This window comes from Penaeus monodon, chromosome 32 (genome assembly GCF_015228065.2).
Source record: "Penaeus monodon isolate SGIC_2016 chromosome 32, NSTDA_Pmon_1, whole genome shotgun sequence".
NCBI classification, from domain to species: Eukaryota; Metazoa; Arthropoda; class Malacostraca; order Decapoda; family Penaeidae; genus Penaeus; species Penaeus monodon.
Genome location: NC_051417.1, coordinates 35,266,868 through 35,267,068, shown reverse-complemented (window position 1 = coordinate 35,267,068; position 201 = coordinate 35,266,868).

Here is a 201-nt window from a genome sequence, read left to right as displayed (position 1 = left end):
CACAGCGACGCATAACTCGGTGTGTTCGGAGCCAGGAGGCAGCCCCTTTCACGTAATGAAAAGTAAACTTTGTCAGATATTGAACATAATGTCGCCCTCATGCATGCATCATTGTGACGTAAGCCTTCATAGAGGTTTATAGACGAGGCATCATTTATTTTCCCGCCATGTCAAGTGAGAGCTTCCTTTCTCACACTCGTG